This window comes from Pleurodeles waltl, chromosome 9 (assembly GCF_031143425.1).
Source record: "Pleurodeles waltl isolate 20211129_DDA chromosome 9, aPleWal1.hap1.20221129, whole genome shotgun sequence".
Taxonomy (NCBI): domain Eukaryota; kingdom Metazoa; phylum Chordata; class Amphibia; order Caudata; family Salamandridae; genus Pleurodeles; species Pleurodeles waltl.
The window spans coordinates 527884625-527909725 of record NC_090448.1 but is presented as its reverse complement, the minus strand read 5'-3'; the positions used below and the strand labels follow the sequence as shown (position 1 = coordinate 527909725).

Below are 25101 nucleotides of genomic sequence, written 5' to 3'. Positions count from 1 at the left end.
CCCTGATTGGGTGCAAGCGTGTCTGTTGGTGAAGAAAGTTTCCTGTAATCTTAGGTTTAAATTGCTCCATTTTAATTTTTTACATCGTACCTATGTGACCCGTGGCTGCCTAAATAGAATAACTCTAGACAGGGGAGCACAGTGTGTAAGATGTGGGGAGGTGGGTGCTATTTGTTTGCATCTGCCCTGGTCCTTTGCGGGGGTTCAGGGATCCTGGGAAGCAACAGTGCCAAAAATAGCAGAAGTGTCTGGCATTGAGATACCCTTGACCCCGCTGGCATGCCTTCTAGGAGTGGCGTCAAGACCCAGGGGACGACAGATGCATCGCATGATGGCCCAACTGGTGTTGCTGCTGGCCAAGAGAAGAGTGGCCATTTGTTGGATGACCACCCAGGTTCCTCTAGTGTCTTCATGGCAGAGGTATCTCCTTGAATGGGGATTGGCGGAGGAGGTGCATATGCGTATTGCCCGCAAGGACAGGGAGGTCTCGGAGGCAATCATGTTGTGGGGTCTCTTGTTCATAATTTTACAGATGATGATGAACATGATTCAACTGAAGGCTCTAGTGAGGGGGAGTTATGTGGGGGCCCTACTGTATTTCCAGCACTGTGATTCTGATGGCTGACTATGTTATTAGGTGATTCCTTTCGATGTAGGCCCATGGGTTGACTAGGCATTGGAGCGCCTTAAACTGCAAAGTCGACAATGTGAACCTGGATGTATGTACAGCTCTTCCCTTCTTTTCATTTGTGAATATGCTACCATGAACATAACTGTGAAATCGTCTTCATTGACTTATTGATATGCACTGACTGTTATACTTCTTATGTTGTTGTATTGTTTAAACCAAAACAGAAAACAAAAGAGAAAAATACCAATAAACACATTTATTTTAAAAAATAAAATAAAAAATTACTACCTTTTGTTGGTTGTAAAGAACTTTAAAATACTTTGTGATGAAACCAACCTTTACACATCGTCATGACCTTGAAGATGATGGGATCCGAACCCTGCACTACAGGCTGGGTAGGGCGGGATAGCACTAGACCTCTAAGGCACCTGCCAGCCCATGGGCAGCAAGAGCAAACAAGCATTTTCAATGCAACGGGGCTCGCATTTGCTCGAGTTGGAGCTATGTGCGTTGTAAACTCCTAACATAACTTTTCTTGCCACACAAATTAAAAGAAAAAGAACACAGCGCAATCGCACTATGTAAAATGCAGAGTGATTGAGCTGAAATTGAAAACGAAAAAACAGAGCGCGATCGCGCTATGTAAACCCCAGCGCAATCGCGCTGCGGGGAAAATTAACAGATAAAGTAGTCCAGAAACCAGGCTCAAAACATCGAGCCTCGTATGTTCCTAGTAGTTTATCGGTGCTGTGTAGGCAGGCTAAACACCAGAAAAGGCATGACGTATGCATGCCTTTCACAAATGAAAGCAAGCAGATTTTAAAGAGCAAGCCCAGGAACCAATGAAAGAGACTGACGTGACCTGGGCGTGGTTTGAAGCCCAAAGAGAGATTACTTTATGGTCGGAGCGCTTTGCACTCACCCATAAAAACACATTTCCCTCAAGATTCCTATACGTAAGGCCATGAGCCACAGCCCTTGTATCCTGAAAATTATGAGCACTAACCTCACCTTACTGATCAGCCCCGACCAAGGCCTCTCCTTCACCACCTTCCTGAACCCTAATGCTCCTTCCTGCCACAGTGCAAGCAATCTGCTATAGATATGTCTGCAACTAGCAACAGGAGTCATGGGTGTGATTCAGTGGTGCTGGAAACAATTTTTAGAATGAGAGGTCAGCATTAATGTGACATCACTGAACTCATAGGGGTTGTGAAAAATCCTAAAGTTAGACAAAGAACAACCATAGAAATTGAGCCACACCTATTCAGCAAGTGATTGGTAAAGGTATAGTACATACCTTATGCTGCATTTTGAAGCACACTGTTAAAAATGTATTGTTAAAGAATGGTATGGTAGCGCAATGTCACTTACAGACAGCATATTCTCCCATGAAATAGCTACATAATCGTACACACAGATTTTACTGATAATCCTGTATATCACACAAACGACGTGTGGAAATCTGTTTGCAGTGAATATTTGTCATTTGTGCAAGTAAGGTCTCTTGATCTATTTTGATTCTGTTACAAATGTTTATTTCCATCACACTTAAGAATGACAAAAACATGATTATTTTGTGCTATCATTGTAGATGGGTGATAAATATCGAAATGTTTGAAAAGTTCATTTTTAGGTATTTAAGTTTTATGGTGTCTGAAAAACATGACAGTCTACAGCCTTTCCTTTCACACCACCAAGATTGCCACATAGTTAGCTTTACAACATAAGTTCACTTTGCTGTTAAGAGAAAGAAAACACCAATCTCCATGTTAAAATATTAAGCAGCATATTGTCGAAGATGAGGCTTGATATTTGACCCCTTTCTTTGAATGCACAGAAAATGTGTCAAGATAAAAATATTTAACGGCATTCCTATTGCTCATAAGGTCAAGCATTGCAGCGCGCAAGCGCTGCTTTTTTCGGCGTGTTGTTAAGTATCTGTGCTTTTAACAACGCCCACCTCACGCCCATCACTACCACTCGTTGGTGGGCTTGCCCTTCAAAAAATCCTTTGATGACATTGGTAAATGGTTTACCTTTGTCCCTCCTTGGGGAGGTTTTGTTACCGCCTTGGCCATCGCCCCTGTTACATGGCTAATTGCACTTTTGCCGATTAGTTTAACTGCGAGCAAACTTTTTTTTTTTTTGGTGTGTCTCTTCACGCTAATGCTCATGGCGGCCGTGGCACTGTGAACCGGCTCGCTTATGTGACACTGTTTAACTTTTAATTTTCAATTTATGTGGCTAGAAAAGTCGGGTTAGGAGTTTACAACACTAATAGCTCTAACTCGAGCAGATGCGAGATCCACTGCATTGCAAATGCTTGTTTACCTTCTGAACTCCAGCATGGTTATGCTGGGGGACCTATCCTCACCGCCGCCAAACCCCCCCCGTCTTCCAGGGCCTATGGATTGTAATCGTACACAAGTCTCTCTTCGGCACTACCAGACAAAAGTTGCTGCTCTCTGAGTACAGGAAGTCACCGAAACTCAGCATACACGGTAGCCGCCATCTTGGAACGGAGTATTCGTTTCACTATAAAGAATGGTATTAGGTAGATTGGAAAAACAAGACGAATTAAATTAGTGTATTTATTCATGCTAATGAAACAGAGACGCCGCTGGCAACAAAAAATGCTGCTTTATCATGTGGTATATAAAGATTTTGAACAGACAGACTGTTTTTTTTTTGTCCACTTGACCGAAGTTCTATCTGGAAATAAATAGTTTTTAATGCATATAACGTTTAAGCCTATACATTGTTTTTATTAAAATTTTTCATTACCTTTCGAAAACCTTTTTTGATGTAGGGGTCGGGCTTGTTTTGGGATTTTTCAAAGTGGGTTGTGCACGTTTTCGATTTCAACCTGGCAACGCTGTTTGGTTAGATACGAACGCCAAGCAGGGACCCACGGGGTTTTAAAACATCTTCAGTCGGGTCGTTGGGAGGTAAGGTCCAAATTCGAGAACCTCTCGCTTGTCTCGTGCCTGTTTGCATATATTTCTCTTGCGTAAACCCGTTAATCTGTAACACACACACACACAATAAAGGATTTTTGAATTTATGATGTTTATGGACGTAGTTATTAAGGCAGGCATAAATAGTTCGAAAATAGGGCGCCCAATTGTATGATATACATTTTACCATTTTCATCTGTATTAACCCTTTTAATATTTTGCCAATTTTTTAGTCATTTCTTTTTATTTTCTATGAAAAATAAAATTGCAACTAGTATATCTCCACCCTTATTTAACTAATGTGCATTTACAAGTGGTGTATGTTGGGTGATAGCCCTATGAGGACCCATACGTATTGCAACAATGCAGTCATATGAAAACATCAGCAATACTATATTGTAATTGGATTTATACAGTGCTTACTTCGCCTGATGAGGCGTTAAAGTGATTTATGGTGAAAAGCACGCTACTCCGGAGCCCAAGGCAAGTGGTTACTTTAGGGATTACAGTATAGATACCTATGCTTTTGCAGCTATTTGAGGAAATGTGACCCCATTTCAATAATTCCGGGTTCTATGTAACCTCACTTCGCTCCCGGCTTTCATGATTCGTGTAGTTTGCTATTCCATGTACCCTTCTGGCAGGTAGCTTCACGTGTTCACTACTACTTCCCTAGTTGGTTTAATGAAAAAATTAAAGCACTAGAGGGCCGACACTTTTACTCTGATCCGAGCAGCGCTCGAAGTGCATGAAAAAAAGTATGGGAACTGTGATGCTGCATGCAGTGGGGGCGTGGTCAGTGAGGGTATCCGGGGACCAAGGTGTGGGTAAAAAGTCCTGTGTTTTTTTTTTTGTCTTTCACTGTCAGGTAGCTATATACAAATAGCACGCAGCCTAAATGAAAAATATTTTTTTTTTCGTGGGAAATGAACATTGAAAACCCGCTCTAAGTTAATGCACTGCTGTGGTCTGTGTGTAACCGGAAAGCCACAGATTGAATCTTGGTTGGTGCAATAATGACGTGTATTTTTAGTACTACGAGGTCACAGCCTGTGACAGAAAGCACTGTGAATGTGTCATTATTTTAAACTTGCATTTCACACAGTACAATATACATTGCTACAAAATACTCAAAAAGGTATAGGATGAAATGGTACTTCCAAAATATAGATTTTAGTAATACACAGGCTGCATTTAATGCAGTAATTTTACATTACTGTTCTTCCAACACCTTCAGGGATAGTAAGGGCTATGTACGCAGTATACAATTAAAATTAAAAGCGTGCACTTCAGAGCTCAGCCATTAACTCATTGCCCTACCACCTGAATAGTGATTGGATACCTTCTTGGTTTAATGCGCTTTATAAATCACAAATACAGATACAAAAAAGAATAAATCTTTGTCATCACAAAGGTTTGAGTGATTCAATCAATTAAAGCCAGTACCGGCTCCCAAGCATTCTTAACATTTGCAGTCTACCTCTTTGCGTAAATTTGCATTTATTTCAGTCAAGCAGGGACCCTGGCAGGAAGGCTTGTTTAGCTGTCTGCCTGGATTCAAAAGGCTTTTGAATTTAATTTATCTAATTTAAATAAAGAAATTATTCTTCGGCAAAAAATTAAGGTTTTTGCTTGGGCAATTAACATATATTCATCCTTGCTGGATACTTTCTTTTTCTGTTTTCTCTTTGTCCCCTATCCAGCCTGGTTACAGGGACTACCCCTCTTTTGGTGTATGGATTCAGTTTAATGGCACAGAAGATTCCCTGAATGAAACTTCGGCTGAAGCATTTAAACTTGCAGAATTAACCATCCTGGCACGGTTGTCTTTTTACGAAAAAGTAGGGCAATGTTTTTGTCATACATCAAAAAAGTTTTGGCCCGTTTTGCCCCTCGGATTCTGTCCCCTTTGACCTCTGCACCCTGGGAGCCCATCCCAAGACTAAAGTAGTTTTCCCTACCTGCAGGAGCCCTGCCAGTGAAAGCAAGTGAGCTTTCCCCTTGCAGGAGCTTTGAAAAATCTACTTCTGAGTGGGAACGTACTTTTGTTTCCCTGCCGGCACTCTTGGGGGCAAAGAAACTGATTGCCTTGCAGGAGCTTTGAAACATTCTCCTTCTGAGTGGGAACACACTCTTGTTTCCGTGCCTGCGCTCTTGGGGGCAAATAAACTGATTGCTGCCTCCTGGTGGACAGGAGCAATGTAGGTTCCTATGTAGGGAGATAACTGGGGCCGTGGGGACCCTGGGGCTCCTCCTTGCAGCCCCTTATGTTATGTTTGTGGGTGCCCCAAGTGGGCCTGAGCCACCCACTCAAAATAGAAAAGGTCCCGGTTTATGTGATCCCCTGGGCCAGTAGAGGATGAGGGAGGAGGGCTACACACCCCCTTCCCTAAAAATAAAAAGTGGGGGGTCCCCCAGGGCCTATAGTCACTCAGGGATGAGGGTTGCACACCCCTCCATTATGACACCATTCCCTGGAACATGGCTGTTTGCGGCTCGCAAGAGTGCAGGTAGGGAGAACCTATGGTCTTCTGGCCAGTATTTGCTGTGGGTGTCCTGGGTGTAATGGTGCACACACTGCATTTTTCATTGTTGCCCTGGGGAATGGATCCCTCAGGCTTTCTGAAGGGTCTGGGAGAGGGGCTGTATGCCTTATCCCCATATGTAAACTTTTCCGCCCCATGGATGAGGTACCCAGGACTTTGTGAAGGTTTGTGGTGGGGGGTCTTCACTCCCCCTTCTCATATATAAACAAGGTTTGCACGCTCCCCTCTCCATAAGTAAGTGTTTCTGCCACAGGTAATAGGGTCCCCAGAGGCTAAATATGAATACCCATAAAATAGTTGTGCTAAGCCACCCCAGGCCTCTTCCACACCAAGGGGGACTTAATTTTTAAAAGAGTGGGAGATCCTTTTTTTCTTAACAGAACCGCAGAGCCTCTGCAGATCCATGGCCAAGTTGAAAATAAATATATTTTTTTGGCCCCATGGGAATTCTGGCACCCCCCACCACCAGGCCTAAGGGGACAGGGTGCTCCTACTTCGCCCCTCTTTATTTGTCCCCCCCTTTTTCCAATACAGGAGTCTGAGTCCCCGAGTCCTAAAATGGCTACCGTCCATCTTTGTTGAGGTGGCGGCAGCCAATGAGATCTTATCTTTAGATTTGTTGGATCCACAGAGAATCTACCTCCCTGTATATACATACATTTTGAAACCTAATATCTCAAAAACTACTGAACGAAATTACACAGCATCACAAAATGCACTCTTTGTGGACCATGATCTGTCTTTATGCTGTATGTGGTGTAATTCTGTTCAGCCGTTTATGCAATGTTGCTATTTCATTTCCCTATGGCATACTGTATAGGGAAAATGCATTTTGGGACATGCCCTTTTTCTCTGCTGCCTCCTTGACGTATTACCATGAAATGTTCAAGGAATGAAGACGAGTTGGATGAACAGGATTTTATGGAAAGTTTCATGAAGATTTGTCAAACAGTGCCAAAGTTATAACTTAACCAAAAAATCAATTACCTATGGAAAGATAGTCCTAACTATAACTTCCCAGTGGTGAACTGCCACTGGAGATATATTTAAAAAAAACTACTGGCAGTCGCCAGTAGGTGGGTATAGTTAGGACCTAGTTTCATTGAGAAAGCATTTTTTGACATGCTTATATCTTAGGCACCGTTTGAAACTTCCATGAAATTTTCCACAAAATATGCACTACAGAATTTTGTAATGCATGGAAAGTTTCAGGGTAATCCATCAGGAGTGGGGCTGAGACAAAGGTATTGTCAAAAAAGTGTGTTTCCTATGTTACTTCCCATAGACTCCTTAGGCATGTCTGCAGCTCAAACCGCTGTACGGAATTACACCAAATTTTGCAGAATGCTAGGTCTTGGTATTCAGATTGTGCTTTTTCAACCAGGAAGTCTTGGCAGCCACTTTGATACTGGGCTCCAGCTGTAGTTAAAAAAAACTTGCAAAGAAAAGAGGGCAGGGTACCGTTACCCTACCCCCCTAGCCTTGATCCAGCGGTCCCCCAGGGTCCACCAGGACTAAAAATATATATATTTTTTAAAAACATTGCAGCAAAAATTGTGAATATTCGCAAATTTCACTGTGATAAAAAAAAACAAAAAAAAACAAGCAAGGTCTGCTGCGCTTGCTTTTATTTTTGCCCCCAGGTGGCCAGTTCCCGGGGGCATATTATTTGAGAGGGTGCGCAAAGGGCCCCGATCCTTGGGATTACTAAAGCCCCAGGGACCGCCACCTCCTCAGGGTTATGAGTATAAAGTATGTGGGGGAACACATGGCTCCCCACACCACAGGGACCAACACCTCCTAGTGCAAAACACTTTAATAACAATAGGGGGGCCCTTGGCGCCTCGGGCCTTAAAGTTAATAGTCTGCAGAGAGGTGCACCCCCTCATGCCCTGAAGACCACTACCTCCCAGTGGCAAAGTACTGATAGAAAAGTAGCGGTGGTCATTTGCATGATTTGCGTATTCTCATATATGGAATGATTTATAATTCGATATTATACTGGATTATAAATCATTTCATATATGAGAATATGCATATTGTGCAAAGCATATGTGAGAAGGATGGTTGAATGATAATTTGAAGAAAAGACAATTGACTGATGTACATAGTAGGGGTAGGATATATGCACATTATAGGATTTGATTTAATTGCACATGGGGGATGTAAACATGCATAAATAAATTTAAGTTTTCATGAATTCCAGGAACTTGACATATACCTGTAAAGTGGATGTAAATAATCAGACATATGTTTGGAGCTGTTAAAAAATATTGAATTATAAATCATTCCATATATGAGAATATGCAAATCATGCTAAGAATATATGAGGAAAGTGGTTAATGATAGTTTGAAGAATATGATAATTGATTAATGTATATATTAGGGGGAATAATAAATATACACAATATGATTGAATTAATTGCACAAGAGGGGGATGTCAATATGTATAAATTCATGTATATATTCAGCTGATTCTGATTGATATATTTTGACATTTTACGTTACAAATAATATTTGAAAAATATTTTAAATTAATTTTGATTTAATTGCTTGCCTTAATGCACATATTAATATTTTGGGAACATATAGGAAATCATTACTGTTAGCACTGATGGGTGGCAATGAGTTCTGTGAATATGATTTGTTGGTAATTTAATTGGACCACCAGTCCCAACATGCATTATGTTTGTTAAAAGGTCATTAGCTTTAAATAGATCAGAATGGATCACAGGACTTTTAGAACTCGAAAAAGACCGTGTCGGTCGAAACGCGTTGTTCGTTTGCTCACAGTCGTGTAATAAATAATTGATATAAAGTCCTTGTTGGAGTGCCTTGCCGAACGTCTTTCTTTCCAAAAAATATTGATTTGAGGGTACGGCTTGCCCTCGGCAGGAGCACCGGTAATTGGAGCGCGCGCCAAGCAACTGAGCCGCTTTGTTGTCATATATATATATATATATATATATATATATATATATGCAAAAAACAAAGGAGAACTCTGGGAAGTTCCCAATTTTAGGTGGAGAGCCGCTCTAGTAAGGAGCACCCTGCAACACCAGCGACACTCTAGATTTGCTCACCTCAAATGTCTGCTTATCTAGCAAAGTTTTTAAGGATAGGATCAGCACAGTGCTATCCTCGCCGAGCTAGATAGTGACAAAGTCTTTTGCCATTTGTACAGCAAAATCTTTAAGCATAGGATTGACACAGTGTCATCCTCGCCGAGCTGTAAAATGACAAAAGCCATTTACCACTCCAGGCACAGTATTACAGCTTTGGACTGGTCAAATACCGTTCAAGCCAACCTGGAATGAGTAAAGCAACCCCTGACACGTTTTTCGCTCTCATTAGAGCTCTTCAGAGGGGTTTAGCTTTGTCCAGACACAAGGGAGCACTCAGTATAAGTCAACCCAAGGCCCTTTCAGGGTTAGAGTGACGCATAAATTATGCAAAAAACAACATATATATATATCAGGGGTGTGGAATTTATTAAAATATCTACTTGTCCAGGGGACAGGTTGCTTCTCAAATCTACTTGTCCTGTAAAAAGATCTACTTGTCCCTTTGGTGCCATGTAGTTTGGACAAATTATGGCAGCAATCTCATTATGTAAGAGCTCTGATAATAGCCTCTCTGATTGTGCCAGGGCTACTACCATAGTAGGGCTTGAATACTTGCAGTTTCAATCCCTACTGTATCAATTTCCTTATTTTGCCACCTTTCTGTAGATCTGCATACTGGGGCTGGAGGAAGCAGTAAGCAATAGTTCCAGGGCTGGAATGCCTTTGAGTCTGCAAACCTACTAACCTGCATGTTTTAAAGATTTTCACCAGCTTCTCGCTAATATTTTCCCATAATAAGAAAGGTTGGACATTTACTCCTGACAATGGCAGAATTAGAACTTCTTCCAGGGTTGGGAAGAAAGTGGCTGGAGGGAAAATGAACTTGCAAATGCTCAATAGATTTTCACATGAGCAAATCTACACATGCGTATTTACCCATGCTAAAATACAGTTCACAAATATTTTATAGGGGTACGACATATACCATGGGTGCACTTTTGTGACTTTCTTTAAGAATTTGGGGCCACATGTAGGTAGTTTCAGATTTGCGACCCGCAAATTGCGAGTCAGAGCGGCTCGCAATTTGCGAGTCGCAAATCTGAATGTAGGATGGTGTCCCTGACACCATCTGTGATTCGCAAGGGCTTCGCAAATGCCCACCTCATGAATAATCATGAGGTGGGTCGCAATTTGCGACCCCCTTGCGAATGGCGGCCCTCACAGGGATGGTGGCCTGCTGGAGACAGCAGACCACCATGTCTGTGACTGCTTTTCAATAAAGCAGTTTTTTTTTTTTTTGTAATGCAGCCCGTTTTCCTTAAAGGAAAACGAGATGCATTACAAAAACGAAAAATGAAACGTTTTCATTTCATTTTTTCAGAGCAGGCAGTGACATTCACAATGGGGAAGGGGTCCCATGGGGACCCCTTCCCTTTTGCGAAAGTGTCAGCACCCATTTGAAATGGGTGCAAACTGCGATTGGTTTGCGCCCGCGTTCGCGGTCACAAAACAATCCTACATTGCACTGCGAGTCACAATTAGGAAGGGAACACCCCTTCCTAATTGCGAGTCGCAAACCCGTTTTGCGATTCGGTAACCAGGTTACCGAATCGCAAAACTGGGTTTGTGCATCACAATGTGCTTTTTGCACGTCGCAAACAGCGAAAGTCGCTGTTTGCGACATGCAAAAACCTACCTACATGTGGGTCTTGGTCCCTAATTAGGTCTGGTGTTAACAAAGACATTTTGTTTTTATTAAACTTCTATTTCTCTCTCTTTCGGCTGGCTTTACTGTGAGTGATCGCATTCTGCTCTTCCTCAAGGAGCATATTGGCACACAAAGTAGTTTTGTTCAGTGTCAGGAACTACAGTGGCAATCAGTGACGTAACAAAACTGGAGGGTGCCCCTTTGCAAAGAACATGGAGTAGCCCCCTCTCCAGACTCACTCAGGGCAGGTGCTGTGCTGAAGGGGCCCCCTGGAGGGCGGCTGCGGGGCCTTTATGCCACTGGTGGCAACGTGTGCTTTTAGAGTTCAAAAACCTTTTGGGGTTTTTTTGCCAGTGTTTGTTACAATGTTGAGGGCCTGGTAGCTCCCACAACAATAAAGTGTTACAAAAGCCATGTCAAAACAAGACACGCATTGATGAAACTAAAAGACTTATAAAAATATGTCAGATCAGTTGGCTTTGTCAGTGTTTGTTTATTTTCATGCTTCCCATAATCGTGTTGAAAATGGTTACACTGATTTTCCATTAGAAATATTTTTGGGAAATACTAGCATGCATCAGTACATTTTACTACTAAATGACACTTCATTTTCATCTAATCAGAGAGCATTCTGGGAGCATTATACTTAGCCTCATAGCCTAAACTTTTCAAACATGTGTATACACGTTTTTTTTTTTTTTGTACTGGAACCAACGTCAGTAGTGAAGTGTGACCTTAAAACATTTATTCACAGCACTCACCCTAATAATGAAGGCTTTCAAATAATGAACCATAAATACAAGTTCGAACAGCATTATCTTTTGGAAACACATTACCTCAACTGCAGAGAGTGCCACTCTGTAAACAGGCAGCCAAAGGGTTTGTGCTGCAGAGGGTTGGGCCTACTTGTCCCAAGGACAAAGTAAACATAAAAACTTGTTGCCCTTGACCCCAAACAAGATGTCCCGGGCGTCGGGCGATAGGAATTCCACATCCCTGTATATACACACACACACACACACACGCACACATACATCCAAATATATATGTATATAAATGTGTATGTATTTGCATATTTGTGTGTGTGTGTGTGTATATATATATATATAAATATATATTCATATATGTATATATACATTTATATATATATATATATATATAATTATTTATATATATATATATATATATATATATATATATATATATATATATAGTCGAAAAGCGAACCCATTTTGCCTCACTCCTTAAACCTGTAACTCCAATATTTGTTTCAAAGCATCACAATCACACCAACAGGCTTCAACTACACAGGTCTTTATCACTGTATGTGAGTCCTTCTAATACCCCTTATTCACAATTAAGCCCATCCTGCCAGTACGAAGGCATTCTTGGATATTCAGTCCAACACTGATTTAAAAACAATAATTTAACTGTTATTCAATCCAAATGGAACCTTAGTTTGTAATTGAATATTGTATTTGGATTCTAGTTGTCACAGTTTTTCAGTGCGATTACCTCCTTGTTCATGAAGTGACATCCTATCTACACCATAGTACCTTAATATTCTCAAATTGTTATCCTGGCATTGAACCAAATGCTTTGCAATTTCATATTGTCATGTTTTTATGCTTAACTGCACATATGTGTTCCAGTATTCTTTTTTTCAAAATACATGTGGTACTTCCTATATATTTCTGATTACAGGCACATTCAATTGCATAGACCACAAACTGGGAGCAGCATGTGATTTTCTGTTTAATTTTAAATGCTTTTTTGTGTCGATCCAAAACAGTTTTTGTTTTGACTCTTGTTTCGCATGCCTTGGAACAGTTGCGTTTGTTAAACCCAAATTGTAATTGCTTCCAACCATGTTTTAGTAGTTTGGTCCTGAAAGTGACTTATCACCAATTTGTCTTTGAGTGATTGTGCTTTCCTGTAAGTGACTTGTCTATTGCACAACAAAGTGCCTATATCAAGGTCTTAACGGATAAGATGCCAATGTTTATAGAAAATGTTGAAGATTCTTTTGCTCCCCTTGTTGTAAGTCAAAATAAGTCTCAAAGGTGCCTGATCAGTGTTCATGATCGTATTCTTCTCCTTAGTAATCAAGATTTCCATCCAAGACTTTATTCTTACTTAGTGGGAAGAATCACTAACCTTAGATCCTTTGTAAATCTCTCTCTTTGTATCCTCTCTCTTTCAGTCTTATTACCTCCTTGTATTTAACTTGTGCATAATCATTCTTGGAGCAGTTTCTCCACTTTTGGGGGATTTAGTGTAAATATGTTCAGTCACTTTTAAGAAAAAAAGGGTGAAAAATATAGAAACTTGGATGGTTTTGCTTGCAAGAGTCTTAAGAGATTCTCACGGGAGCGCCAATCTAAAAATGGAGCGTTCTAATTTGTCCACAGTGCTTTAGTTCCACCAAATTTAGCAGGACGCTTAATATTGGTCTACAGCCTATGATTTTCGAATTTTGGTGTAAATCCATTCATCTGGTAGAAAGGTCTGGAAGGAGAGGGTACTGCATGTATACATCTTACTAAGCACTCCCGTTATGTGAGAAAGAGGTGTGGTAAGAGAGGGCAGTAGATGCAGACACCCTACTGTGCACACTTATATATAAGAGAAAGGTCTGAGAGAAGAGGCCAGTCTTTCCTTACACCCATCATCCAAGAGAAAGGTCTTAGTGAACCTCTCGGTTTCTGTGAGATTGTAAAAAACAGAGACATTTCTTATATATCAAATGTAACAATATATCAAATATTTTTCTACAATAAACAACACTTATCATGGGTGCCTCACGAGAAGCCAGTGAGATTGTTAAAAACAGAGAAATTTCTTATTTCTCAAATGTAACAATACATCAAATGTTTTTCTACATTAAACAACACTTCTCATATCTGTTTCTTCAGAACTGTAAAAACAAAGTGTTATGAACTTAATTTCAAATGTATGAGTAGTATGTGTGGAGGCCAGTCCCTCCATACACACTATTAGGCAGGCCTATCATGTGAGACAAAGGTCTGTGTGGAGAGGCTAGTCTTTCCCTACACCCTGCTACATACACCTGTCATGTAAGAGACAGGTCTCAGTGGAGAGTATACTCCGTCCCACACACTACTATTTCCCTATAATTTTGTTGCAATTCCACAAGACTCTCGCAAGAGTAGCTCACAAGCTTCAAGGAGTGAAGCTTGATGCATGGACACCTACAATCTCGCAAGACCCAAGGGGAATTTTCTGAGCCTACAACAAGGTATTTTATGATCCTGTGAGCCTTTTATGAGACCTGCATATAAAATGACTGGGTCTGCCACAAGGTGTTTTACCGTCCCACAAGAGTCTCATGTGATCATATGGGAGGAAGTCAAAAATGGTCAAGGCTCAACCAATAGTTACCACTTTTATTACATGGTTGAAGAAATGCTGTGATGTGATTGCGTGCAGAACCAGAGATAGTTCACATTGTTCTTAGTGATCTGGAGGAGAAGGAAGCCAGTTGGAGTTCTGCTGAACAAAAGCGACTGAATTTGGAACTGAGACAGACTGATGTATTAAACTTCATATAAGAAACTGCTCTACGTTCAGGTAATTAAACATTTACTTTATGAACTTTGTTGAGAAATGTCAGTAAGTGCACCACTGTTGGTAAACCTGTTCTATACAAGGTTTAGTGGGTGCAAAGCTGTTCGTAGAGGTGCATGTTTTATAAGGAGAGTTTAGAATGTAGAGAGATTTCACCATGTATCGGGCATTGTCTTAAAAAGTGAAATGTTCAATCTGTGTGTAGTTGTAAGTAAAAGTGGCTGTGTTTTTGAAATTATAAAATAAGGCCTAGTATTTTTATGAACCTTACTATACAAATATTTTATCCCCATGAAATGTTTGATTGGAGATATTGCTAGAGTAAAACACAGCGTCCACTGTTAAGAAAAGTGTGTTTAAAGGGATGTGTCACCTGATAAACTGTTATGGAATCAAATCTGATGACATGTTACAATTTCATTATGAAAACATGCACTGGTTGAAGGTATTAACTCTTCAAAAGGAAGAAATATGATGATAGTGATACATTACATATACCTATGTGATTGTGGATGAAACATGAAAAAGAAAACACTTTAGAGTATATAGTGATGTATAACTTATCAAGTATTGATCAGTATGTAACCCTTACATTTTTTGGTGTTCTTGTCTTTTTTTTAGTTGGAAAATGGAAAAGGTTCATGTCACAAAATATACAGACAAAAAAAATAATTGTTCACTTTTTAAAGAAAGAGGGAACAGTAACTCACTGGAAAGCCAGGAAAAAAATTAATTGCACAAATAATGTTACTGCCTATGGTGACATTTGTACCCTTGAAGTTTGTTCTGTGTAGCTCTACATATTTTTGTTGACAAAATTACTGCTTACTTAAACAGCAAAGCGCTTTATTTAGAAAAGGAGGATTGTTATCGGCTTTAACGAGTGTAGATTCCTGTAATGCTGTAACACACTAGTTGTTTATAATTTCCTGGCTGAACTCCTTTTTGCACATTTTCTTTTATTTTAACTGACTCTTATGCTACCCAGCCTGTCAGAAAAAGACTAATAAAGCAGATATTGTTTGGCAGGCTAAGGTGGCTGAAACAAAGGAAAAGCGGATCTATGTTCATCAAAATCCAGTAGGCAAATTAATCAAAAGGGGAGTAAGTGTTGCTGCCAGAGTGAGGAAAAAATGTTATAGATTAGTTAAGTTTGTTGTTTTTGTTTGTTTTACAGTTGCTGTAATTTTTTAATGTAGGTGCTGTTGTTTTGTAATGCTGTTAATTTTTATTTGTAATACGTTTAAAGTTATTACTTATTTCTTTCCTTAATAGCTTTTAAAAAGTGTAATATTATTATAGTCTTGCAATGTTGACTTAAAGTGGAATTTCCACCTTCAAGAGCTGTAATTGTGGTGCTTGATGAATATGTTTGTATAAGGTACTATAGAGCGGTTAGTGCTTTTTCCCACTATAGTATAAAGCTTTTTATACAAGAGAGAGACTTTTTGGCAGAGAGACAAATGCATCCTCATAGTATACTACGTACTGTTGTCAGCTGGTGGAGGTGGCAGATCTTTTGCACATCTTATTATATAAGCTTGTCACTCTGGAGAGACGTTTCAGTGCAGAAGTCTGTCTCTGTATCCACATTACTAGACATGCCTGTCCCCATAAGGAGGTGTCTGAGGAGAGGTGAGTTTGTCCTTACATTCAATTATGCACACTTGTTGTCCATTAATCAGTTGTCAACAGAGCGGAATCTCCATTTTATGCTCTGCTAATGACAATCATTAGCATACAAAGAGATACGAGCAGAGGGAACAGCCTCTACCCTGATCTATTTTCTCACACATGTTACTCTGGGGAGGTGTCTGAGCTGACCTGGCCGTATATCTATACTTTAGTCTGTTTGCTTGTCCTCGCAGAGAAACTTCTCTGTATAGAGCTTAATTGCTCTCCGCACCATAGTTGTTCTTCTGCCATTCAACAGAGATGGTTAAGCAAAATGTCTCAGCAGAGAGGCCAGTCTATGCCAACACAGTAGTATGCATACTCATCATCCAAGAGAGAGATGTAAGTATAGGGGCCAGTCCGTCCCCACACCCTATACACACACACACCCGTCATCCTGGAGAGATCAGAGAGAGGTCTTATCGGAGCGGCCAGTACCTCCCCACACCCTACTACACACAACTGTTATCTGAGAGAGGTCTCAGTGTAGAGAACAGTTTCTTCCTACACCCTAGTACACACTTTATCCATAAGAGAGTTGTCATTGTTGAGGCCAGTCCTTCCCCGCAATGTATTGCACATCCTTATTGTTCTGGGGAGAGGTCTTAGGGGAATGGTCAGTCCCTAGTATAAACTACTGTGTAGCGTAGTTATCCTATGATGAGGTGTTTTTGAAGAGTCCAGTCTCTCCTCACTCCTTACTACAAACTGCTGCCATGCTATGGAAAGATGAGACTGTAGTGATCACTTTTTCCTGAAATCCTAGAAGAAGGAAGTAAAAATTGTAAGTACTGTAATGAAGAAGAGTGTACATTATGTGAGTTTAAAACTTTACGATCTCACAAGAGTCACCTGAGATCGTATAAAAAATATGCAGAGAAAATCTGGTGCAAATAAATTATATCTATTACAACAGGATATGTTCAGTGAAAATGCAAATTCTATAAAAAGGTTTGGGTCTTGCAAGACGCTCACAAACAGTGCCCCCTTGTGAAAATCGCCCATGTTAGGTGTGGGGTATGAAGACTCTTGTGAATGTTTCATGAGAGCCACCAAGAAGGGGAAAAAAGGAATAAAAAGGTCAAATAACATACATAATGAAAGTGTTGGGTAGCTCTGGGATGAGCTTTTTCAAGTAACATTTTGAACAACTGTATTTTTTTGTGTTTTAAAAAACAAATCTTTTTATTTTTTTAATTTATTTAAAGGGATAGAGCAAAACAAACTGGGAATAAAAAAAAATCTTCAAAACAAAGAGAAGAAAAATTTAGAACAAAATATTAACAAAACCTACTACCTCGGTGGACATTTATGATCCTGGACAAGCCTATCCTTTGCAGCCATCCTTGTCTAAGAAGAATAAATAATCTGCTTACATAATTAGCAATAAAGGGCTGTGTTGAGATATGCCGGGTTGTTACCTGCTTTTGCGGTGTGCACCTGGGCAGGCACACTGTCATCCATTTGGAAAGATCTGGATGCCTCTGAGGAGTTATCAAGCTCCGCAGCACGGACCAACTCACCCTTGACAAAGGGGTTCAGGGTGCATAGCTCTCAAATATCACCACATCTCATTGGTACTTAAAGAAAAATGCTTGTTCCGGCTATCACCGCAGAACTGTTTTGTGCATGTTACAAATTCCATATTTGACACTTTCTTCCCACCAAGCCTTATCTGAAAATATTGCCAGACCAAGGACTCCCTATGTGGCTGACTTTCAGGAACCGGAGTACGGTTCTCATCTGAATCAAATGATGTCATTCTGATCACAGAAAATCAGCAAAGTCAGAGAGACAGCCAAAAGGATGTGATCACCAAAAACTTAGTAGGCAAATGATGCAACAAGAAAGTAATCTTTCTTTGCTAAATAAAGACATCCATATTAAACGATCACAATCCTTCCTTGGGATGTCTTTCCTGTCCCGGCTGTCTCACGGGTGCCACACGAGAGGCCAGTGAGATTGTAAAAAACAGAAAAAATTCTTATATCTCAAATTAAACAATACATCAAATCTTTTTCTACATTAAACAACACTTCTCATGTCTTAATTTCTTCAGAACTGCAAAAACAAAGTGTTATGAACTTAATTTCAAATGTATGATCTTGCAAGCCGATCCCAAGTACCTGACAGGAACTACAGCCTCGTAGTCCACACAGGGGATTGTGTGTTCGACTCCTGAGATCATCTCATGAGAGCCGTAAGTTTGTAAACCAAATAATTTATACAGTATACACACTCTATTGATTTTATTATTAAACATTAGCATTCAGTAATAACTGACCAAGTGAAAACGAAGTCTGTATAACAGATTATAACTAAATGTATGACCTTGTGCTCTTGCGAGCCTCCCACAAGAGTGATTACACACCTTAAAAATAGATGTATATTGTGAAAACACATAATTACAGTATAGGAAAAACTGATCAGTGTCTTTCTGAAATATAAATATGAAGTTTATGTAAAGATACATACAAAGACTATGAAAACTATGCAGAGAATGTTTCTGTATATTAGAGTTACAAAACCTAAGAATTTGACTATTTTCAGCGCAAATATTGTTGGAGTAGTTAGTGTCTATATATCTGTAAATATATTTTTATTTTTTTAAAAACCTAGAAATTCACTGAAAAAGATAAAGGTTAAAGTAATATTATAGTTAGGTGTAATAAAAATATGAGTTTTCGATGTAAATTTTTTTTATCGAATTTCACTAAAAAGGGGTTAAAGTAACGTTATAGTTAGGTGAATTTCTCAGTGGCAACGTTAACATTTTGAACTAAAAAAACACAGAAATTCAGCAATTAGTAGCACAATCTAAAGCTTGAGCCCCTGCCATGCACTGCTTATGGCCTCACATATGACATCACTCATGACATGTTCTATGACATTATTTATCACATCATTGATTGCATCTCAAATTACATAATTAATGACATCATCCAAGCTTCATTTTCTCTCATATAGCTGTATAAATTGCTATGGCTTTACAAGTACTATAGTTCACATTCACAATCAACCACAGATAAAATGGGAAACCCTCATTGAGTACAGTGTTCAATCTGTATACAAATGTTTAGAGAAAGGCAGAATAGTGAGTGCCAATTGCAAAACAAAACAAAAGACAGCTTTTATCTGTATGACACCCCTGACACCCACTGCAACTACATTAAGAAATGAAGTTGATATCAGTAGAGAACTCAGTACTCTAAACAGTGTTTACTCTTTCTATACCACGCTGTGTGCAAACAGTGAAACTCTCATAAGAAATATACCACGGAGTATTGAAAAGAATCTACTAAGAACAGTGTACATTCTATGCAGCAGTAGGCAAAAGAAGACTGTTTGCTTAAATTAACCAAGATCTGAAGGTGCTAAAGATCATACTACCTGCACCATTCATACTGTGGTAAAAACTTTATGGATAACCCTTCTGCAGCAAAACAGGTATGTGTACTTAGGTTAGTACCTGGTGCCCACACTCTTTCATATTAAGTATACATTATCACGCTGACACGATTCTCTCTAATAACTCAAGGTTGCTTACCAAAGTTAGTTTCTACATTCTGACCTAAACTTGGTTCTGATGGATTTAATATAGGGTGAAAGGGTAATTCAGTTGTCAAACGATGCTGCAGTTGACCTTCCAAGCAACCTGTGAATTGCCTGCATAGCTGCATCAATGGTGAACTGAACTTTGTCTTTTACATTCACTTCAGTCTCCGGTCTTTGAATGTTTTTTCACCCTCAAGGTTGACTTCACTCTTCTCAGAGGACCCTCATATCATCTCTTCCACAGCTAATGTATACCAAGCCAGTGTGAACATCTTCAAATAACTACTTTCTCTGCCCTCTCTTAAGGCAGAGTCAAATAAAAAAAAATGGGCATCACAATAGAATCCCTTAACAGTAATCACTTTCAAATGCCATTAGATGGAAAAAGAATGACAGGGATTCATTATTATGAAGAACCCAAAAAAGTGAACAGTATACCCACAATCGCTGGAACTTGCAGAGATGTCTTTGCAGTATGCAGATGAAAGAATAGAATAATGTAAAATAAAAGTTCCTCTTGTCCACTTTTTAAAGTTTGCTAATATATAAAATTGAAAACCTACAAAACCCAAGAAAAAACAACATGATACAGAAGAGTTAATTATATCCCAAGAGAAACAAACTCTTAGAAACAGACTTGCATAACTGGTACAGTGTGGCAGTGAGGGAAGTATACACCTCACACCCATATGAACTGCTGGCAGTAGAAAACAAGGGAATTATTGTAGACTCCCTCTGCAAAACCCTAAATTGTTATGAGCAGGCTAGTGTGAGGTGGAGCAAAACTGTGTCTGCATACACATATAGCTGCCCCCTCCCTATTCTTACAAACACTGAACACTACACAAGGCACCCATCCTTGCACACAGCCTTGTCAGGGCAGCTTTAGTTCTGAAGACTCTCCTGCACACCCTGTCCTCGCTCAATTGGCAGTTGGCAGTGTGCTCAACACCGCTTATGCATCCAAGCAGCAAGCTAATGTCCAACTGTATCTCACGCATGAAGGGGTATGAGTGTGGTGGTTTCACCTGAGAGACAAATTACACTGTTTAAAAATAAAGCATGTCATTAGGAAACCATTGAAGAATGATAATGAAGAGAAGAGCTAGTTGGCTCCCTAAAACACTAAGAAGGTGACGTCAGAGGGTAAGCTGGAGTGTTTATGGAGTAGGCTGCTAAGGGATTGGTGTCCTTGAGTTAACATCTTAATGTTTTTTGTATTGATGGATATTTAATTTTGGCATTCATGTTGAATGAGTATTTGTATTTCTTTGTCGCTTGAGATTTTCAGTAAAGAAGGTAGTTGTAACTGAGACTCCAGCCTGAAATAATAATTCTTTCCACCTCCATGAAACACTCATCATTACCAGGGCATACTGTTTTACCATTGACTTATAACACCGCAAGATAGTTGCTTCTGCTTAACAACTTGGCCCTTCAAAATTCCAACCAATAACACAGATATTATAATTCTGAGTCACTGATTTCATTTGCCTTCACTCTATAGATATGCAATTACAGGACTTCAAAGTCTAGAGCAATCTAATTAAACTAAAAAAAAGCATACCTGAAAGTGTGAAGAACCCCTGGGACACAATGCAGCAGAGTGACTTGCACAAAACCTCAGATTAGAGTCAAAGGGTAAAAGCAATTATGGCCAATGCAAAAGAAGGTCTGTTGAAATGCAGTATATTTGGATGTTCACTTCCAAAGTAATTTTAAATAGCTTCTACTTGAGATGACTTGATCGGTTGCAGGCATTTTAACAGAGATTCACCAGCGTGCCAACTAAATTAACACCAAAGACATGACTCCCAAGTCCTGTTTACTACAAAGCAAAACCCACTGTGAAGAGTATAATAATGGAGTATCTGCAGCCCCAAAGAAAATCTGAAGATTTTTGCAAACCATTCCAAAAACAAGTATCTATTAGTCTAATCTATAAACAAAGGAGCCTTAAAGAAGAAAACAATGGAACGGTTAGAAAACTTGCTTCAAAGATCTATTGAGAGAATTTCAGAAGGGGATATGTTTGCACAGAGAGAGCATAGTGAAAAACAAATGAAAGTCAGGGACATTTCAGTAATAATGACCTTCTCTTAAGCAAGAATTATCCTGTAAGGATTATCCTGGAAACTGCATGACCACAAGCGCCATCATGCTATGGGTTCTGACATATAACCGCATGTTGGTGCTTCTTAAGAGATAAACCCTGCATGGTATCACAAAGGAGATTATTGAAATGGCAGGCAGGCTTTTCATGTGGGCCACACATCTATTTCAGCAACATACACCACATTAATCATTCCTGAAGAATGGTATAACGTAAGGCAGATTCCAACACTATCACTTATTCTGTATTGGTGTGCGTTCTAGATTATGATTTGGTAACTTTCCAGTTTGATTTGAGAGCAAAGAGGAGAATATGTTACTGGGATGCACTTTCAGCTTCTATTGCTTACCATTGAGCTATTTCCCAATTAGAATTATTCAAAGAGGCAGGGTAGTACCAAGTAAAACTTGTGATTTAATAAAATATTTGCACAAAGCAAACATTAATGCAAATAGTAAAATTTCATTGTGAGATCTGGTCATAAATTCATAAAATTAAAATCAAAGTATTCACAGAGCCACTGCAATATTTTGATTAACCACAATCTTCATTTAATTTAAAATTGCAGTCAGTTTGCTAAAAATGGGCACCTGTCAAAGGTACTAGGAGAAATTCCATCATAAATAGAAAAAAATAATTTTGAATCAAGCTCTTATTACTTTGCTTTAGTATTAGTTTAAAAAATTATTTTTGAGGCAAATCATTTCTGGGCAAATTAACAACACATCGCAATCTTTCCGAAAATGTGACATGCAGATTGCAAAAAACCTACCTTTGCAATCCCAAAGTTCCAAATTAGCTTTGCAGAGGTTTGGGGTCTCCCCCGCTCCAAACAACAACAAAGGGCCTATTTAAGAACTGCAATTTGTAGTATGCAAAAGTAGTACTGAAGTAGTATTACTTATACAGCAAAATACTGTTTACAAACCCATGGGTGGAGACCTCCACCTCTCCTATCTTTCTGTGTTGAAGTGTTGAGATCTCTACCAAGGTTGCAGAGATTTCCACGCATGTTGGTATACTGTATAGCAATAAATATGATAGGGACAAGGGATGTGATGAGAAAATGGGAAATAGCTACTATTAGATTGGAAGGGTTTTAGGGAAAAGAAAGGAAGGGTTTATGTAGGGACGTAACAAGGGACAAACAAACGTCCACAAAAGAGTAACACTGTTGCTATTCACAAACTACACTTCTAAAGTTACTACAGCCTTAAAGGTGACAGAACAGGGTAAAATGTACTCCAGCCCAGCTTTGGAGTAACTGAAGCACCACACATGGGCAACCACTGGTACTGCAACACACTCCCTTAGAAAAAAGTGTAGGCAGGGAGATAAAATAACATCCCATAGGAACTAATGTAAGAATTGGCTCCCCGAATTTCAGCATTTAATTTAAAAATAATTCAACACACTTTTTAATAAAATTGAGTAAATACATAAATATAATGTTGATGGGTGTGGGAATATTTTTAAATTATGGCATAAAAGTTATTTATAAAACAAATTTTTATACTTAAAGTATTTAATTATTTAATACACACTTCATGTTATGAGTTATTGTGCTGTAACATTGTATTAGTTCTAGGTAAATATACAGTGGCTTATTTATATTTATATTACGCATTAAAATACTTATAATTTTTTTCTTAAAAAGAATAATATACTGTAATAATTTTCTCTATACTTTCACCATAGGTTGATCTCCACCACAGAGATATCCTCTAATGGGTGCGGATTGACTTGTAGTATCTTTAGATTCATAAATTCTGTTGTACAATAGTCCATCCTGTATCATTTGGAGACATCTAAATCTACACCTAGATTTAAATCTATACCTGGAAATTGTGTATTACAAAAAGTGCAGATTTGCACATGTGTAGAAGTAAATATGCACATGAATAAATGTACAGGTGTAAATTTAGGTTTTTGAACTAGGCCCAAGATGTCTCCTGTCTGGGGAAGAAATCCTAATCGAATAATTAGTAATAGCTACCTTTGACTCTAAAATATATAGTTGTAAATGAAGTATTCCTAAGCAATATACTCTAAATCATTTCTATATCAGTAACCAAAAGCTTTACTTCTAATGTATGCTTTTTGAACAAACACCCCTTCAATGCCTGCCATCCAAGTTTCAAGTTAGGGTCCTACATCATGTTATGCAAATAATTCTTGAATTTTCTTTTTGGATAGCCTTGCCTGTGGATGTTCGAAGGACATCGACCTTTAGAAATAAAGTGTGGCAATATAATCCCCTGTTCTCCTGGTTAGCCCCACTAAAACGTTTAGATTTAAGGTGTGGGCCTGAAAACTAAGTGGGCTTTTTTTTCCCACTGCCATGGACATTAAAAGCTCCTTTCTCAGTCACTTGTCTTCAAAACTGGTGAATTATTGTGTGCATAGGATTTAAACAACAGTCTGTTGAATCGGGTAATTGCGACCACTGCTGCTAGAGCATTGACTGATACATTTTGAAGGTGTGGTTTCTAATTTAATCTATTAGGACTGTACCATTGTCCTTTAGCCATCAAGTATAGCAAACATTCCATCTGTCAAATCTCATTATTTGTGTTCTTTCACTATTGAGACGGTTAACTCAGAACCTCTAGTAGGCATTGTAGATCACAATGAGTAAACCACGAGTGTGCAAAGAGACAAGAGTTCACCCTCACTGTAGAGAGTATAATGTGTTAATTTTTTTTAATGTGTGTTCCTGTGGGTTAGAAGGCAGTGCAAAATAAATTTGTTGTTGCTCTTAGAAAGCATGAAGAACCTTTGTTTTACTGTTGTGTATAACTGTTGGAAAATTGTTTATTGGTTCGGGCAGGTAAGTACCTACACTTAACAATAGGCCACTACCCCCACTAGGTTCAGTTAGGTCTCACTAAATTAACCCCTGCTCAACCCTGAACAGGTAATGGTTCAACGTCAGGTTGGTGACTCTGGATTGGATGATCAGGGGGTAAGCTCTGACCTGATGGGGAGTAGGTGTGCTCCCAAGGAAGTCCTGGTGCTCCAGGCAGTGGTTCAGCCACAGGGTGGTGATTCTGGGTTGGATGGTCAGGTTCAGGGGGTAAGCTCTGACCTGGTGGGGGGTAGATGTGCTCCCCGAGAAGTCCTGGTTCACCAGGCAGTGGTCAAGTTTGAGGGTGTTGACTCTGGACTGGGTAGACAGGTTCAGGGGGTAATCTCCGACCTGGTTGAGGGAACGGTTTGTGTTGTCACACCCCTCCCACCGTGTGTAAAGTCTGGAGGCCT

At 39.4% G+C, this 25101-nt stretch overlaps 1 protein-coding gene across 1 annotated transcript in view; it reads left to right on the top strand.

The window, feature by feature from the left end:
- The first annotated feature begins 3499 nt into the window (after window positions 1–3499).
- LRRC9 (leucine rich repeat containing 9) overlaps window positions 3500–25101 on the top strand; it is a 640455-nt gene continuing 618853 nt past the window's right edge. Inside the window, exon 1 of the mRNA XM_069207426.1 lies at window positions 3500–3582. The gene's annotated coding sequence lies outside the window, so the exon portion shown is untranslated. The remainder of the gene's footprint in view (window positions 3583–25101) is intronic.